Source organism: Melanaphis sacchari, unplaced genomic scaffold (assembly GCF_002803265.2).
Source record: "Melanaphis sacchari strain LSU unplaced genomic scaffold, SCAv2.0 Contig8_pilon_pilon, whole genome shotgun sequence".
NCBI lineage: Eukaryota > Metazoa > Arthropoda > Insecta > Hemiptera > Aphididae > Melanaphis > Melanaphis sacchari.
In genome coordinates, this window is record NW_020271635.1 from 1,228,520 (window position 1) to 1,248,442 (window position 19,923).

The following is a 19,923-nucleotide window of genomic DNA, read 5'->3' on the forward strand; positions in this document are numbered from 1 at the left end:
GGCGGCCACCCGTCCGGTACACGCTATCGCCGCGCCCGTCCACCGGCCCACCGCCGAAAGACGGACAACGCGCGCGTCCACCGCCACCGCCGCACCTCCACCGCCACCGATCTTGAACTTGAGTACTTGACAGACCGTCGGCGACGAAAGTGTGTCTCTCTCGCGGGGCGCGCGACGTTACCCGCAGGCGCGCGCCGGGCGGTGCGCGTGTACACGTCCGCCACCACGGCGGCGGTAGGGGAAGTGGAGCCGACGCGCGAAGAACTGCTCCACGGCGGCGGCGGCGGCTATACCCATCATCATCATCGCCGTCGTCTTCGCCGTCGCCGTCGCCGTCGTCGTCGTAGTGGTCTCGTCGTCACCGTCAGTGGTCGTCGGTTCGTTGTCCCGTAACGCCGCCGCTAGCTGCCGGCTGATCACTGTGGTCCCAACACGCGCGCCGTACGCACACACGATCGTAACGATAATAATAATAATAATAATATTATATTACTATTGTCGTCGTCGCGGTGTGATTTTATAATATAATATTATATTATATTATTATTTTAATAATAATAATATATTGTTATTTTTCGCGACGAGATAATTGTACATTGTTGTTATTATTATTGTCGTTGTTGTCGTATATATATATATCGATAATAAAATATCGCAACAGACTGTACACAATATTACTGCGGCCGCCGTCCATTCGCGGCAGCACTCGCTCTGGGATGCGGCATAATTGATTGTCGCAGACCGTCGTCCTGTATATCATTGTACGTTATACAATAATTATCGCCACGGTAAACTCGAGACGATAATATCTCATATTGTACACGTCGGAACCGCCGGAAAATCGGAAACGGCTGCAAAAAAATCGTTTTGTGGAAGGTCAGTAAACGAATTTTATTTTATTTTTTTGTGTAACATTAAATTTCTGCTCGTTGAGTACGAAATTCCAGGTAACCGCAGCCATTTACTACTACGGGGGTGTATATACTGTTTATGTGTTCGAACAGAGCTCATACTATCTTTTATACTAAGGAGTTTTACTTTCTGTTTCCCCGGGGTCCGATGCGTAAAAACACACTGCGCAAACTGCATTTACTATAATAGACGAATAATTATTTATTCGTCATAGGATAATAGATAGCTGGTTGTATTTCTTAAAAAATATCGATTTGAAAATCGATTAATTAACACTGACGATGCACAAATGTCTATAAACCGCTTAATTGAATATATATTTTGTCTGTTGTATTGGTATAATTTATATTTTATCAATTAATACTTTACCTTATATTTTACGACTCGGAAGGTTTTACTAAAAAAAAAAAAAATCTCGATCATTATATTTTCCTTTTTTTTTTTTTTTCAATATTAAAATACGCAATATTACATTATTGAGGATATAATATATAAATTTTTAAAATTCCATTCTTCGTAATTTTATTATTAAACAGATTCCAGTACGTATTCCTTAAACATTAATTCATAAATTTTATTCGAAAAAATGTCTTTAAGAGAACGTTAATAAAATACGTGTATGCATAGCGAATCGTATAAATAGACGTGAAAACGTTACGGGTAATGTAGCATTAGAATACATTTTGAACAATATACCGTTTGACAGATTTAATTTTCAAAAATTCTTATGATAAATTAGTTTATTCGTGATAAAAATCAAAAAATGTTTATACACAAAAACTTATAAATTGTGCCATATTGATAAAAAAAAAACCCATTTATTAGTGCATAATTTTAAAATAATGAACAAAAAAAGTCGATAAAGATGTCGACAGAAATTACTAAAACCAATAAAATCTAACCAATTATTAATTATTAATCACCCGATCATACGAAACGTACAATTACGTGTTCAGATTATTTTATTTTACTAACTATTTATTCATAGTATTATACTATAGTTGTGATTATAATTATTTAAAAATTAAATGTTTTTTCATTTATCATTTGATATGAAATTGAAAAATGTATAGGTACATTTTAAATCGTTCTTACAGTACATTGATTAACAATGCATCAAATTTAAAGTACACATTATATGTTATAATATTATAATTTTTACAATAATTAGCTTAAAAACAAATATCTGCTTATTTAAAAAAAAAAATAGCTCATAACTTTACTTACATTTAGAATATTTTTAAGTTTTTAAAACATCATTGTAGGTAAGGAAAAATAAATTTTATTATTTATATATATATATATTATATTTTCATGTATCATATTGGTCTCATATACAATAATATACACATAGTATAGTTAATACATACACATTTCTTTAAATTTTTAATAACTATAAAAAATGTGGGTTTATAAATATATAATAAGATCTGTAAATTTCATAATTTCATTAACTCGAATAAAAGTATTTTAGGTCAATTAATACATTAATAAAATATGTAGGTTCATTTTTAAACGATTAATCATATCTAAATCTATAACTAACCTATCTATACAATAATATGTTAATTATTAAGACATGACTGATTTTATTGAAACAATAAATATTGTTAAAAATACGTTAAAACAATAATTATACCTCATTAAAATATTTGGAAAAAATTTTTTTATTTGTACACAATATAAAAATATATTTCAATAATAACTAAGAATACGGCAGAAATAAAAATTACCTATCGGTACTTTTATTTTAATCATTATAAAAAAAGGTTTAAATATGTTTTTAAATCAGTTTTAAATCTAAGCCCACATAATGTCCACTATATATAGTCAAAATAAGATAGTATCACATAAAATACGCATACGACCAATTTTTATGTAATATCATAAGTTTTCCTTATGATTGATGAAAACGATAATAATTATTATCTTAAAATTAAATAATACTGCGTTTCACTAACTATTGTATTTTATCGACCACTATATATAAATATAGGTACAGTAATTATTTCCATATACCTTGACACAAATGACGAATGTTTCATAAAAATATAAAAAAAAATTAAAATTGAGACTTAAAATAAACAATTTTATGTACAGTGGTGGTACCGAGTTGCACAAATATTTGATAAATTTCACAGTTCATTAAAACGTGATGGACTAATCACGTGGATTGCATTATAATATAACGTTTTAGAAACTGTTTAATTTTAAAAATTCGTAGAATATCTAACAAACAACACCAATAGCTGTGCAACGTGGTATAAATGGAAATGTTTATAATTCATAGAATATTGATCGATTTATGAGTAAAAAAACATGTAATTAAAATTCATTCGGCATTGCAATTTGTAAGTGACATAAATTACACACACACACACTTATACTAGTATATGCCAAAAATTGCACAGGAGACGTAATTAAGTCAACAGCCTTAGGCCATTTCGTAAAATAATATTCGCGGTGTACTCGAGCCTCGAAAGCGTGAACACTTTTGGTCGAATGCAAATAATACGTCTGGGGAGAATAGTAGGTACATAATATTTTATAAATAGCGGCCAAGGTGAGACGAGTTTGTTAAGTATCCGGTGTTCAAAACCAGTTCTTATATTTTCCAAAGCACTTAATAATCTTCCGTTATGTTTGGTCGACATTCCACTTGCAGCACTACAAACATGTTTTTTTCTTCTGTAATCAATTATATCAATCGCGTCCATCTATTTTCTAGTAGCCCAAAAATCTCAGGTGACGAATGGTCGGGGATCAGTCCAAACTCGGTTAATGAGTCGATGCCCCGCGATATCTTCAGTAGGTCACTGTCGCTATAAAATAATATTGACCATCGATCTAAACTATAAATATTCAGAGATGACAATTCAAAATCACAACGACTGACTGCATATATTTGCATAGATCGAGAAATTTTTATCGGGGCCCTTAAAACGATGAGTTTATATTACGCTGTTTACGACGTGTGCCGATGTGCGTATATTATAAAACTTTTGCCGCCCGACGAGTTGATTTGACATAATAATATTGTTATTATATCGTTTATAATTATTTAACTTAGAAGGGAACAATAAGAGTAGTCGTGAATAACCGTACCTATACAAGTACAAATGTTATTATGACAAATTAAGTGACACATCTGTAAGACTGGTTTCTTCTATAGTGATGATAATTACAGGTCATGCTACTTATTTTATAACGGATGATTATCTCACGGTACAATCGTTGTTTCAAGAAGATTATATTAAAATTACGAGACGGTCATAAAACTTGGAGATATTATTTACATTTTAATTAACATTACCTATCGTAAAATTAATTTATAAATATTCTTTAAATAATGCATTATGCAGCCAAATATAATCGTGAATCACAATCGTGTGGTCGGTCAATTTTATCTGCGTGACAGTATTTTATCGGAGGAAAACTATACAACATTTGTCGAAACTTTAATTTTCCTTATTATATATAACGTAACCTCAACACTATGATAACGACAGTGGTTTTCGTAAAGTTACAAACTAAATAAACAAAAAAATAAATATTGGACCTGAGGGACCTTAAAGAATTTCATGAATTTTAATCAGATAAATTGTCTTCAAATAGCTTTTAAGCGTAATAAATTGTTATGCCTTTGAACCTTTTAACAGTCAAAAATATTGAAATATTTTATTTTATTTATTTACTCCCTCATTAAATGTAATTTTCATTTTTACCCAACGCTATTGATAACTCCTCGCGACAACAAGTGGTATCAATCTCAGTTTACGATATACCTAGTATTAAAAAATCTATGTAATAATCATGTATATTATGGATATAAAAAAAATAACTCCGAGTCTCATATGATTTTAACAGAAATTTTGTTAATTTTCTGTTTCGTTCGATATTACCGCGCTGCACATACGTATAATTCGACAGTCTTACACCCCCGACATATCGTTCGTCGTGCAATATATTATTACACGGTACAGTGTCCCCTCGACTCGATGATTAATGGTGATCACCCTTTGCACTGTTCAGTAGAGTATATTCGCAAACGGGCCCCCATTCATGACCTTTGGTGCACTCGTGCGCGGTTAAAGGTCGTCTATGTATCCTCGTTTTAGTAGAATGGGTTCAAAATTGATTTGTCCGCCGGGTACTATTATTTTGTTGTTCTGAAATCTTGCTAATGACCGCGAAAAGGGGCTTTCGATTCTCGAATCCCTACGCACGTTCTGGATTTATATATATTGCACGTGTACAGTACAAAAAAAATAGTGTATACACTCGACCTTAACTTTGTAAATGACCGACGCAGCGTTGTGTGCGTGAGAATTAAACGCGCGTGTACAACAATCGCTTCGGAAGGTGGTACATTATAGAGCCACCATCATAGTCGTCGACCTGTCAGCTTTTCAAAATCCACTCGTCGTGTACGTATTATTATATTATCGTGAAAAGAAAAAAAAATCATAATTTCCGTGTGCCTTCTGCCGGTCATCATTTGAATCGGTACATTACGATGCAAATTACTCGTCACTATACACACACACACAAAATATACATAAGAAAACCCGAGCAGCGCAAATAATTTAGCAAATATCAGACTTCATGCACACACATATATATAGACGTTAGACGTGATTCACAATTTGCATTCATTAAAGAATATTTAAATGCATATCTTCTGTACGGCGTGTAATGCGTGTATGGAACATACCTATATGTAAATCAAGACAACAACAGTTACAACTTCAAAATTCTTTTTTTGTCTTCTGAATTTTGCTTCATATTTTCGATCGAGCTTATGAACAACATCTTGCGTACGTTATTTTCACGATCGTTAAAACACAACATCGAGTAATTTGTGTGTGTGTGTGTATATTTAGTTTTTTCTTATCTAATCTGTATCTCTGTCCCCTCTTCCACAATTCACAAACAATGATTTATTGGTGCAACATTTTAATTTCAGCCCTCTCTGAAATAGATAAACTGTTTTTTTATAATTTCCTTAATGTATTGCATTAGATTGATCGCAAAGTACATACATAATAATATAGTACAGGTATACGCTAATTACAAAAACAAAAATAGACGTTGATTTTAATTTTTAAATTTTTAATCCATGTGATACCAATGCAAAACATATGATTATAATATGATAATGTACACGCGGAGGCTTTATATTTTTTTTACAATATTTTTTGAGAAAATGATACTTACAAGCGGATAACTAGTTTGAAACAAAGTAGGCACCTATAATATTAAAAAAAAAATGCAAGGTTCCACACGAGTTTGCAGTAAAGTATGGTGAATATTGTAGGTCTGCCTTGAATTTCTGCCAAGTGGAAACCTATCATTCGTTTTTTATTCGATCTTACCCGTGATGGTGTCCCGATGTCGAACGGAAAAACACGAGATGATGGTGATGATAATGATGACAAGTGTCGGTAAACGATAATCGGCCGCCGCCGCCGCCGCGTTCCATTCGAAGGCGAGGGAAATGCAAACACGGTAGGAAAAAACGAATATTACCTGTATTACCTGCAGCACACCGCGCAGTCGATAGGTGTTACAATATTATTATGTGTGTACGTGTATATCGACTGTACGTATTATATATTGTTCGGCGCGTTTGAAAACGTATATAATATTTGTTTTCGACCGGGCAGGCCAGGAGAAGATAACGATACACACACACGAGACTTTATTATTATTATTATTATTATTATTATAATATACGACACTCTCAACGCGTCGTCGGGTTCGTTGTCCATAAAACAAGCAATGATTTTACGATGACAATATTATATACCTATACATATGTTACATTATATACACGCGCGTATACGTATATTATTATGTGCGTAGTGTATTTTTTCTTACCGTTTTTATTTTATTTTATTTTTTTCATTTTTTACGATCTCGTCGTGATGCAGTTTTTTTATTTCTGTTATTCCTATATATTATATCCTATCCGAAACACGAAAGCGATATTATTATACTCTGCAGCCGTAGGACAGCATGTCTAGAAGGTACCTATACCGTGAATCGCGATCGTTTGTGCCGGACGGTCGGTTCGCGGACTTAGACACGTAAATTATAATATACGCGTATAGCCGTATCATTATAGGCATAATATTCTGTCTATTAAAGCCATGCGAGGACTTTTTATAATGTTTAAAATTTACTAGATTTGGCCGTGTTTTTTTTTTCTTTAATAAACACAAAACGATCTTTTTAAAATTCTTATCTCATAATATAGGTAATACGTATTTAAAAATACCGGCAAGTTTTTAACTATACGTCGGGCGTTCCCGAACATTATTAAAATAATGGATTCATTGATGTGGATATGTTAAATTATTTTTACGTATTTTTCGTTCAATAAAAAATAGTTATTGTCAAATAATGTTGTTCTGAGCGAACGAGATAGGTACATACTATACGACACGACTGCTGAGCTGCATCTCCGATTTCGGTACCGTTGTCCGGACCTGCACGACCCGATAATAATACGTGGTAGGTAGGTACATGATATTATTATAGTTTCGTCGCAGTGCGTACGATTTTAATATATTTTATAATATAGTGATAACGACTCGTCTTAACTGCTATAAATAATAATAATAATTATCGTAACGCGCGTTTAGGTAATATCGTGTTTTTTTAATTTTTTTTTTTTTTTTTTTTATCGCCATCTCTTTCTCGGCCGTCGTCGGCGTTGTTCGCCGCCGTGCCTATGTCTGCACTTGCAGATACTCGTATTCGATATACGACTGCTGCGAGTGAACACGCCGCTGAACAGCGCGCCGTGTACCTAACTATATATAATTCAACATTATCGTCCGGAACCTATGGGTAGGTATACTATAGGAAGTGGATGATGAATATAATATACGCGACGAGACACGATCAACCTCGCTCGTTTCGCGCGTACGGTCACGACTTTAGTGCCTGTAACACTCGCGTCTATAATGCCATTATAATATTATAGTAGTAATAGTAGTAGTAGTAGTAGTAGTATACCTATAATAATAATATAATATATGCGCGTACGTGCGCGTCTCCGAAAATATTAATATAATTACACACTGCCATTATTAGTCATTAATGACATTACACCGGTGGCCCGGACAGCAGGGCTGACGTAATCCCACGGAACTGCACATGAATTTTTTCATAGGCGTTTTATCGTTATCATCATCGTCGTCGTCGTCATCATTATTATTATTTATCGTGATTTATTGTGATTTATTACATATTTTTATAGCGTTTAGTGCGTAGTCCTGATATTCGTATAGCGCCTGTGCAGTATGACCTCTGCGGCCTTGTGGCGCGCGTTGCCCAAACATCGCCGAATTTTTCAAAAATGTCTAAGCGATCGTCCGCACGCGTATAAGACACGTGCGTACGTTGTGAAGGCTTTAATATGCGAGCGAGCTTTACTCACTCACGTATATCATTGAGCTCAGCCCGTCCCTCTTAATCGCCAAAATAAATTATAAATCATACTGCATCGATCCGAACGACCGATATCTGAGAGCAGCTATAAATGATTCTTTGTTGTCGTGAAACGGTGATTTTTCTCTTTTAAAAAAAATATGTACCTGCTAGAACATGATTTTGAAAATTATTTTTTTTAATTATTTGAAAAATCATTATACAATCAAAAAGTTTACGTAGGCAATTATATGCTTTGTATATTGTATGGATCTTGAAATAATAATAAATAATATTTTAAATTAGCTATGTAAAAAGAGTAATATAAACTTACTACCTACCTACGTAATACGTATAATAATAATTTATTCATATTTCATACATACGCTATAATTTATAAGTTTATATCGGCCGTCAGAGTGCGGGTATACGAGTTTTTTCTTTACCCCGTGAAATTATTATTCGAGTCTTGTCTTTGCGAAAACTATGTACATATGCCGTCGGATGGTGAAAATGGCCGACCGAGCAAACAAGCAAAAAACTAGTCGACTCCACGACGATCAATGGGTAACCGGTCTGTGGTCTGCGTGAAACACACGTGCACCGTTATTGATCGATCACACAGACCCTTTGTAGTCGGACAGGATCGTTCTGCCACGCGTATTCCACAGATACATTATATCGTTACAATAAATATTTATAACCGTGTGCAGTACACGATTTTGGGACATATGAATTAATGAAATACTGTTTCAATATCGAACACATAAACAGAAAATCGTCTGTCGATCCCGTTCTCAATATTTTGTTTAGAAAATATCATCTTCTCCCTCCTTCTAAAACACGATGACGATTTAAACTTTCGTTTTACATCGTAAAATTGGACTTAAATCTAAGGGTGGTTGGTTTTTTATTGTAATATATTTGTATATCAATTGCACATCAATATCGTCTATATTGAAAAGTATGAAAATCTTGTCGACCTCCGCGTGGTCTGTTACAATACAATCACTGAACTAACCACGGATATAAACGTCCAATACCCGGTATCATACATATGACTATATATGAGTATTAGTAAAATTGTCCAAATCGCGGACACGCGGTACGTGTGAATTTATCTATATATACACACATTTTCGGAAACAATACGAAACGGTAGACACATTATCATTATAGGACGAGACGTCTTAAGGCCGTGGCGATGTGACACCCATACGTCTGTCTAAGTTGGTGAGGTCTGTAATCGGATATAGCTATGCCGCGGACACGTCGTCTGTGTGTACCAGTTTAAACAAAATTATTTGGCCAGTATACATACCGCAGTATAGTTGCGCGCTCAAATGGTCGTTCCCGATTCTCCAAAAATTGAAGATTTGTTGGCAAAAAAAAATTTCATGAAAAAAAAATATCAGCGTACACATCCCGCGGCGAGACGACCATACAATATCATTATATCCATTGTAGAAGTTTTTCGTAACGATGGCATGTCGACCTTGACGATCCGATCGAGGTTTCGGATTCGATCTTACCACAATCACACTATATTATCGATTTTATTCGCGACGAATAAATATATAAGTGTCCACTGCGAACTATGTGTTATAATAGTGGTGCACGTATTTTTTGTGGAATAGTGCAAGGTTAGATCAGTTACTTACTCCCCTGATATTTTCGTGGGGGGAAAGTACCATCTCAACCCTTTCCCCTCGGCTTGATTTCGGTGATTTTATTGTTTATCTAACGATATAGTTGTATATGATTTATTCGTAAATCATAACACGAGTTTGAAGACTTGTGTAAAAATAAACAATTTTATTAAGTTATGGTTTCGATTTTGGTGAATAAATTATTTTGACCCTCCCCCGCTCTAGTTTTGTACTAAGTTACGTTACTAAAAATAGTCGTAGGATATCTTCGTCCTCTGCACCATATCGTAATTACGTGTATCGTAGATATAGTAATTTAATATATTGTATGCTGCACGGGGTAACGTGCGCGCTACGCGTGGTTTGCGGATGTGTATTATAAGAAATAAAGAAATAGTATCGACGGCACCGATCGCGGCTCATAATATATTATTATATTAACATAATTGTAATAATTGTGTCGTGTCAGTGGGTCAACGCCGTCGCGATGATGTGGGAACATAATGGATATAATATATTATTCTTATTCATCTATATAGGTCTATCTATAACTATATAATATAATAATCCGATCACACGGTTGCGGACAATATATATATATTCAGTTGTGGGAGCCCCCGTTGACGTCTACATCGAGGCCCGCCGACCAGACGTGCGGTGGATACGATATATGATGATATGCGTATAATGTTATATTATATAGAGGTGTATTGTATGTATATGACTGTGTGCAAAACGTCATCATAACAACATATATGTATACGATGGTGATATATACATATAATCTTCATTGCAGCGTACGCTTTCAGAATATCGATTGACCCGTCGCGTAAAATATACATATAATAATCATATTATATAGGTATAATGTACTGGGAAAGTGGTAGCTGCTTTATATACTGTGCCTATATATTGTATTATTATAATGAATAATAATTATGACTTAAAAACCATGAATGGCAATATGCAACGATCCGGTGACGAGGCTACTAATTAATATAACGAAAATCAAAAGTGTATGCTCATTATTTTATATACTAACTAAAATATCGATCATTTATATATATATATTAATCGATTATTTTTGTAGGTGTATAGTATTATTATGAGATACGGTGACACCGTGAAAAGATCGCTTTTAAAATTATACAATTCTATGCTCTCGCAACCGTAATCACGGATATTAACAATAATAATTGTTGTATTTGTAAAATTGAGTGGTGATAGAGTTCTCAAAAACTTCTTGGCCGTTTGCTTAGCTTTTTAAGTAAATTATAAATATTAAATTGTAAATTTTAAATATGTTATTAAAATAGAATTACAATAGACCTTAATCATATTGTAGAAATATATTTAAAATAATAATAGTATATTTTAAATAATTTTACTATTTAAAGCGATATTAATTCAAAATATAGTTCACCCATTATTTCATCAACATTGTAACTGAACAACTTATGCAGCACCTTTGACAAGTTAGTTAAAGTAATAAAAAGTTTTAATTTTAAGTTACAACCGGTTTTGAATCTTTTCAAATCTCACAACATTTTAAAACTTTTCAACTAGCGTCACTATATATATAACTGTGGCTGAAAGAAACTTTTTGAAAGGTGGTAAGATTTTTGCATTTGTGTAGGTTGTCATGCAAAGAGACGCAATTTCGGGAAGGCCAAAATTACCGCGGGAGACGACTGCGTGTAATAAGAATATAATATATATTATGCGCGTGTGCCTGCAAACCAGTAGTAACCCGAGATGGTGAGTCGACGGATCCCGTTAGTATATACGACGCGTACTCCGGTTTTGTCAGTCATTATCATTAAACTACACGGAACCACCGTATAATAAATTAACATTATAATAATAAGTACACTTTATTTTTATTTTGGCTTTTTTCCGTTTCTTTCTCACATCATGTCTCACAAGAATTGAAATTACACGTATCCGGCTATTATAGCTACATAATATTACAGCCAAGTTTGCAGTATTTTTCAAGATCAACAATGAAAATTGTAAACCTTTTCTATATTATAGTCTATTATAATTAATTTAAGAATTTTCATCCATTAACAGGTATGTGAAGAGGTTGATGAATTTAATTCAAAGTTTACACGATTTATTACAGTATAATAGGTACCTAACAATAAAAAATAATACGATACATGTTATATACATATTATAGATACTATATTTTATCGAACGCACTATTATAATAGTAAGGATAGTCTGGTGACTGGTTTCACTCAATTGAGCGTTCAAAATACTTTTAAATTATTGAAAATTTTTTTTTGCAAAAAAAATGTGTTAATTGGTAGGATACATTTTTCGAAAAATATTGAAAAAAATGTAGTAGCTTGACTTTAATTTAAGAACTATAATAATAGTTACTACGTTTTATTTTGCATATCGATTAATTTTTTTTCATCTTAAATATTGCTATGAATGAATATTGCTACATCGTCAGTACTGCAATAAGTTCGTATCGAAGAAGACCCTTTGCATTACTTTAAAAATAAAAACTATATCTGTATTTCAGTACTGCATGCAGAACGTATCTCATTAAAACTAAAACAGGTCTGATAATTGAAATTCAGCCAAAAAATCGTTATATATATACTATAACCAGTTTAAACGTACATTTTCAATATCTTTTTTTTTTGATTGTATCGACGCAGCTAAAACTCTTAATAACATAATTCACTAAGTTTTTCCCATTATATGTACACATTTACAATATATTGATTTTGTAAATATTTTAATGTTTTTTTGCTATATACTCATTGATTACGCAAAAAAAATTTTTATTTTGTTAATCAATTTCGATTTATATAATATAGTTTGAAATTGGTCCCAAACAGCATTAAAATTGATAGTAATAATTGATCCGTCTGCGCATATTTTGTTCACGAGTATTCTAACAGACAAGTAACAATAAAAATATGCTAAACATTTTTATTATTTTAATAGTAATTATCTTTTAATTTTTTTTTTTTACATTTTAAAATAAGAACGCGTGTTTTTGAAGTTATATCTCATAATTATTTTGAGTGGATTTCGTTTCAAAAAAATTTAGTTTCAAACCAGAATAGTTAATCAATAAGAACTTAAAGTGGGTAAAAATTTAAATAGCTGTTAAATCAAAAACAAAAAAAAAAACGACCCTGTACACATAGTGCTACCCCATATTGGTGGCTTGGTGCATATTTTGTGTTTTAATCGTTGGCTTGAGTGCGTATATTAATGGGTTTTTCGAAACATATAAGTATAACATAACATTCGTCCTTATAAATACGTGCTGTAGACGGCTGTAGTGTATTACGTATAATACATATCTATTATAATTTCGTATATCGCCTTAAGACAATTGTATCCACTAATAGGACGGAGTAGGTGTACATATATAGCATTCGTCTGTATTCGATTTACATACAAATAATAACAACAATAATGGAACTTAGGAAGACGTTATATAATTATAATAGAAGCCGCGTGTTGTTGGATTGTCATTATCATTATCCATTGCCAAAAGGAAATTATATTCACAAATATACAAACAGGTTTCGTACACACCGTGGTCGTCTGCAATACTTTTCGACATGACTAGTAGATATTTAATATTGTTATTACTTGGTAACTACATACATGATATAATTTAAAAAAATATATTATACGCGAACATCTTAAAACTTATATACTTACCTACTCATACTTACGATTTAACGAACGTAATAATTTTTGAATTGTATTTATACGAATAACGTGAAAGCAATCGTATCAATATTTATTTTGTAAAATAAAAAGGCATGCGTTTTTTGCACTTATAGATTATTAGGGTACCGATATTTATAATTTACACAAATATTTTAGTCTGCAAGCAATATATAGGCATACGGTTTTAAGTTCTCATCAGTGCTATTTCAAATATAATTCTAAGTTAAATTAAGTCAATAATATTATAATATAGTAAAAGTTCATTTATTATTTATATCTAATAATTATAATAATTGTTCTCAGGTAGATTGTCCGCAATAATAATTGTATTGTACATTTTGATTTCGTATTTTGTGTACGAGTACTGTGTGATGTAATACAATATTTTATATTATTCACATTACTATTCTTATAAAGTCGGAGCAATAACTTTAATACAACCGATAACCGAATGTATAAAGCTAGTACAATATTGCTTAATATTTGAATTGGTACGCTAAAGTTAGGTTAGGTTAAGTTAAGTTTTTTTTATTTAATTATAAACATTTTATGTTGATGAAAGTATAATATTATTGTATAATGGATAAATACTATTATTAATCTAATCCAAAAATTAATCACCATGTACATAATATATACGTATGTTTCTACGCATACTATATATATTAAATAATTTGGAACACATCTTTTGTCAAAAATATAATAAAAAATTATTTTTCTGTTTGAGGTCAAAATCAATGATCTCTCGCCTAAAATCAATGGTTGCAAACTCGTGCAGAATTGTATATAAATTGACATTACTGATATTAACTAAGATAGTTCATGTAGCTGTTCTAGGGGTCTTAGAATCCGCACAACGACCGCAAACACAATGTGCGGATGTGTGCGTTCTACAGAAGAGAGAGGGAGAGAGGGAGAGACTGTGGACAAAATGAGAAAAAACCTCATATGAATGATAATGGTCGTGTGATATAATTTTAATGAAGAAGACAGCTCGCAATTATATTTGTTGTTATTTGGACCATTGTTGTTCGTGTCTGCGCCCGCGCGTGTTTGTGTATATCTATGTATGTGTGTGTGTTGTCGAAGACGAAGGTGATGGATAAAAAGAAACCGGCAGTAGTATAATGTTTTTTTGTGTGTGTCTCTTGTGAGTATTCGCTGCACGATGAGCGGTTCAAGTATACATATTATATATAATATAAATACATCGAAAACCCAGGGGTCCCGGAGGCCCTCTAAGGCTCTTTATCTCTCTCTTTTGGTTTTCGCATGTATATATATATTACACGTCACACAAGGTCAGTGACCATACATTTTATTTACCACGTCTAGAGACCGGGCGAATATAATAAAATTGTGTACATCGCCATCGCGCAGGTCGGGAGACGAAACTATACTGTGAATTTAGGTATATATTATATAATAACGTTGAAGTGAGTTGCCAAATAAATTTTTTTTGCCTTCACAGTGAAACATCACTTTGTCTAAAGCTTTTCTAAAGGGATGCAGTGTAGCCAAGTGTTTTAGGATGGCAAATTAAAAGATGGATTTTTAATTGTATGTGTTTTTAATGCTTAAAGTCAATATATCAAATGTAATTAAATTAAAAAATATATATTATATATTATCAACATTCTATTTTAAATAATTTAGGGCTGTTTAATTTAAAGTTAGGATGCTATAATATTTAGTATATTAATATATTATGTACCCCAATATACTGTTTTTATTTTTTGATAGCATATTTATAATATTATATACATTTTTCAGCACCGCGTTTATTCATTTATTATCATTTTCATTTTTTTCTTTGCTGCAGTTGTCTATTCAATTTCTAACTCTACAATAGCTATTGTAGAATTTGAATGAAACATATATATTGTATTATAGCGGTTTATAAAGCATTCTATAATAAGATATAAATGTATATATATAATGTATTAATTCGATGTCCTAGTATTTATTTTCGGAATTTCAAGAGAAAAATAATTATTTACATGATTGAAAAACGTAAAAGATCGACTTACCATATTATATAATGAATACTATAAGTGCGCTAAATCTGTGTAATATGTACATTATACATATTATACAAATCAAAATATATTTTATGGTGTTCAACCATTTAAAATGACGATAATTACCAAAAGCGAAATGCTTCATTATTCTAATATAATAAGACGTGACTGCACTAAGTATCCTGTTAAAAGCTTTTTTTAGGACATCATTCGTGATTTTCTTCTAATCGAACTAAAATTTCTAACTATATTATCATAACACTTGATAATAATATAAAATATGGGGGCGTATTTGACCATCGGTAAAACAACTAGATAAATTATCTAAAAAGCATATCATGTGACGTAATAATTATTAAGCTATAGAAATGGCATTATCGTCGAAAGCCACAGAATATTACAACCGCCAACGTATTCGTTCTAGTTCTTTGCGTCGTTCATGGGCAAACTGCTGCGTGATTAAGTACATAATATGCACAAACATATATCAACACTATTCTACACACAATATGAGCGATGCGCGCTTATCAATTTTATAATATGAATACTTATACAACATAATACGATAATATAAAATAACATATCGATGCGGTTTGTGTTCATATTTCGAGAATAAAATCCAGATGCAGTGAAAAAAATCTTTAGATTGCTGCATCGTATTTAAAAATAGTTAGGTTTTTTTTTATCAACGTTGCCTATTACCTGTAAATAGTTATTTTCCATTTTTTTTCGCAATGATTTTATGTCGCTGAATCATCTCCGTAGTATGTACACGATACGCTTAATAAGTACATTGTAAACATATCACTCGCCAACTGTTAACGTAATTATTGCCACTGCCACCGGCTGACAATAATACTAGACGTAAATGAAATAAAAAAGAGATGACCAAATGCATAGTCAAAACACAATTTCACGAACGCTGAACGGTAAGTACAGGCACAAGTGCACAACGCACCAAACATCTAACCCGTAATTATATTATTTTATGAACAACGTATACCTATATAAATAATTCGAGATTTCGTGTATCACTCTACTGTCGAGGCAAAACCGATTATCTTGAAGACATATTTAAGAGATAAAAATAAAAACAACGCGCGAATAATATTCTTGTTTACCCCGGAAGCAATCTCGTATAGCTAATAATTGTGGCACGCATCACGTACCTTCCGAGCTTGTCGACATAATTATGTCATTATATTATTTATTTAATATTTAAAATATATATGTTCAAGATTATGTCGATTTCACAATATCAATAGATTGAAATGGCACAGTTGGTCTTTATACATGGTAAATACGTATAATACTTCGGCATCGTAATAATCGAACGATTTCATTAAATCTTTGTTACAAAATATACATTTTATATTCCAAAATATTTCAATAAATCTTTTGAAGTCATACACCTCTTGTTATGCGTATAGTAACCTGCATACTATAATACATGCAATAAGAAATATGAAAACCAATTTTCTGAGAGGAAAAAAACACTTGTAGCGGCTGCTTTTGACACCACGAAGATCATTAGTTTGCACAATCCTATAACAGCTCTCCTAGTTAGTTTTTATAGAATATTATTTATACGAACCGCGTTTGTTTGCACATAAATATGGTTTTTTTTTTTATCGCCCTAAAGTCCGTACGTATTTTTTTTCATGTAAAATTGATCGTAACTAATCGTTAAACTGCACATAATAACAACAATAATATTAATGTAATGTAATATATAAATATAAATCGACAGACAGTAGCGGTACGTGAGGTCGAAGGCCTCGACGGAGACGGTGGTTGCGAAAATCTTACGAGTTTTTTTCGTCCCCGCGATGCAGTTCGCAGAACTATATTATATATATATATATATTATGGTGCATCAGAAAACCTTGAATTTTCCATCGGGCACCGGCCTTTGGTGGAATCGATTCGGCCAAATAGACATCTCATCATAGCGATTATAATATCATATACACGTTATTATATGTATTGTTATCATCGAGTAAATTATCACTAATTTCACGTAGGTAGTATTCATGTACATATAGGTAAGTTTTTATCAAAATATCAGATGTCCGTCGCACATCGACGGTCAATAACCGGATCGCGATATAATTTGTATTACTCGTGTCACGTTTTAGACCGGCAATCGTCATCGCACATCCGTTGCTTAGGTGACGCGTAGTGCAGCCGAGATGTGAGCACATGGGTTCGTGCGATGGCGACAGTGAAACGACGACGACAGTGAAACGACGACGACGACCCGGCTTAGACGAACGATCGTGCTCAATGGGTCAAGGCGGATCGAGACGTGAATTCGTAAATTGTCCTAGGAATCCGAACGGCGGGCGTGCGCTGCAGTCGTATCGTATCGGTTTTCTCATATATTGTGCGATGTCCGACGACGACGACGACGACGACACATCCGTTCGTTGTAGGTGAAGAATGACAATTATTGTCGAACTCACTCGATTTCTATTTTCTCCGCGTGGTCGCGTCGGCCTACCTACCGGCTATACACGATTATATTATATACCAGCTAAAATACAATTATTATTACAATATCGTCGATTTGGCTGGTGACTTTGACGAACGATCACTGTGTCGAATACAACGTAACATAAGTCATTGCACGGTAATATTTATAACCGCCGGCCGCCGTCCCGTCGGAACACCTGCAGCAGCACACGAGAGAATCCGGAAATTCAATCGGATGTACATATACCACCTGTATAATATACTCGTATATAATATGTATATGAATATTATTCGAAATCGACGAAATTATATGGCGTACGCGCGGCTGCTGCAGCGTTCTATTGAAATCGTTGAAACAATAGTCTATTCGCACAAACTTGTCAGATCGGGTCATCTATCCGCATTTGATGTCGCAGCAAACAAAATAAGTTATTATTATTATTATTATAGTTATACCGCAGTATGATGCGTGCATACAGTATCATCGTTCGACAGTCTTAAAATCATTCCGACGATCGATCATGAATATGTTTTTTTTTTTTTTTTTTAATTTTAATTTTAATTATTATCCAATTAAAAACAAATTTAACACGCATTAACGCCGTATAGTTATACATATAAACTTCTCAAGATCATATAATGTAGAACGAATATTAAACAACGTTATTTCTACGATACGTATCGTGTCAAATTTTTATTTCTTAAAACGATTCTAAGAAGATCGCACTAGGTACACGTACACAGCGGTTTAATACTCATAATTTATATCTTATTATAATATTAAATAAAGTTTTAGGAATTCAAAATATACAAACATACTTGTTTATATCATTATATTTGTATATATAAAATATATAAGTACGTACAGCAAACACATTATTTTAAATGATTTAATATCATTATGCAATTAGTACTTAGTATAATATTTGATTTGATTCTTTTTTTTGACATTAATTGTAATCGCGAGCTGCAGTTAATGAGATAAGCGTTACGCCTCTTCTTATTGTGAAACACATTGTACAATAGTTTGTCGCCGCGTGACCTTAATGCAACTTAGCATCAGCGCTGTACATCCCCAAGTTTAGTGTTTATAAGTAAGGTATACTGTTTGCTAAATCGCGTGAGTAAATAAACTTGTAATGACGAGCGAATAAGTATATATTATTTTAGATAATAAACACTACAATCATGATTGTGACAATGGTGAAATTATTTATTTATTTTTTTTGCGTTTGATTCGAAATGTGTAATCAGCACTAACAGTATATTTGAAACCTCGGGTCCAAGAGACGACGACGACGACTAATCGAGAGTAAAGAATAATGAAAAAATGTGCGTACATACGACGTGTATGATATTATATTATATTATACATACCCACATCACCTGCAGAGCTTATAACCCGAACTGGGCACATTGACATTTGTCTGAAAGGCGGCCAAAAATTCCTACGCGTTAACAATAATAATAATAATAATATGTGCGTAGTGCGTACAACCCGAGCCAATTGCTGGATAATCGCACGATATATGCATTGTAAAATATGTTGTGCCAAAAGTTTTGGCCTAAACCATTCGATGCTGCGTGAAAACATCCCGAAGACGCGCGATACGTAATACAGTTTTGTATCAACAATGAAACGACTACCAATCAATTTTAAACGATTTTTGTCATACATATTATACCAATAAATTTCTACTGCAAATTATATTTGTTAA

The 19,923-nt window shown here is 32.8% G+C and overlaps 1 protein-coding gene across 3 annotated transcripts in view; it reads left to right on the forward strand.

Annotated features, from left to right (window-relative positions):
- The first annotated feature begins 590 nt into the window (after window positions 1–590).
- Window positions 591–19,923, forward strand: part of LOC112602680 (mucin-17-like) — a 61,980-nt gene continuing 42,647 nt past the window's right edge. For all 3 annotated transcript variants that reach the window (XM_025350885.1, XM_025350887.1, XM_025350886.1), the window contains exon 1: window positions 591–876. The gene's annotated coding sequence lies outside the window, so the exon portion shown is untranslated. The remainder of the gene's footprint in view (window positions 877–19,923) is intronic.